The sequence below is a fragment of the Rhagoletis zephyria genome, unplaced genomic scaffold, assembly GCF_001687245.7.
Source record: "Rhagoletis zephyria isolate East Lansing unplaced genomic scaffold, Rhagoletis_zephyria_1.1 Rzeph_scaffold_00823, whole genome shotgun sequence".
Lineage (NCBI taxonomy): Eukaryota > Metazoa > Arthropoda > Insecta > Diptera > Tephritidae > Rhagoletis > Rhagoletis zephyria.
This window is the reverse complement of record NW_016157907.1, coordinates 174,885-176,149: the sequence shown is the minus strand read 5'-3', so window position 1 is coordinate 176,149 and position 1,265 is coordinate 174,885.

Genomic DNA, 1,265 nt, shown 5'->3' with positions numbered 1-1,265 from the left:
GATGCTTGCAACAATTCTTTACCAAGAAATACGTTTATGGTAAAATTTTGGAAAATGGGCGTGGCACCGCCCACTTATGATCACATATAAGTATATCGGTAACCGTTCTACCAATTTTTACCAAACTCGGTATGATAGTTATTGTACTTGCCACGTGTAAGCAAAACGTTGAAAATTATTGAAATCGGACTAAAATAACGGCCGATTCTCATATAACGGTAAATTTAAGAAATGCTTGAAACTTCAATATTTCGAAATTGAAGGACGCTAATTTACTCAAAATTGATACACCTCGGCTTACCATCTAGCGGAAGGTTTCGGAAGGGTGAAAAAACATATATTTAATACTTGCGCCGGGTATTTAATTTCGGCTCCGCCCGAACTTAGACTTTCTTACTTGTTTTCTTCTAAGTTAATAGACTTTTCTCTATCTAAATCTGCTTTTGTGAGCCTATTAAATTCAATCATGCAATAAGCATTTATTGTTAATTTTTCTTTAGTCTGTAAGCTACTTTGTACTGTAGATTTAAAATGAAATACATAAATATTGAATGGTGCAACCAAAATGGGAGGTAGCTGCATTTTTGCGTTGTATTTGGTGCTGAACACTGCACTGAGGTCGAACGCCTACACATTGTATATTGCCCTTCATCTAGGTCATCGTCGAAACCCATTGCATCATTACGATCCAGAAAGCTGTGTTGTTCTCTTAGTAGAGCCTCCCTTTGCCTTAAGATTTCGCTCTGCTCATGTAGCAGTTCGGCCCGGCGGTGAAGTCCTTGCGAGCTGATTGAGCTTATGGAGTTAGCGGAGCTAGTTGGCCGATTACATTAGGGCGATAGTTGATTGCGCGACATGTCCTGCACCCGATTAGCAGATGTATGAGCTCCAGACAATATGCGAGCATCCAGGATATCGGGCTGCGTCGCATGATCGAGTTGATGTGCATCTCCAATATTAGTGCCGTACTCTCCCTGTGTCAGCAAGTTTTTGATTGAAGCTACAGGCTTGTGTGCAGTGGGATAGCTGGTTGAAGCAGCTAGATTAGCAGCGACAGTGAAATCAGGTCCAACGGTGAAGATAGCCGGCACAGTGGAAGTCTCAGCTATATTCGTAGTAGCATGCGACATTGAGATTGTCAATATGTAGTTTTATTTAAGTTGGAACGCGTAGTGAAGGCAGAGTAAATTGTTTAAGATGTTAAAAAATGTCGAAAATTTTTTTCAATTCAAAAAGTATTTAATTCTTTCTTCTTATGTCAAACG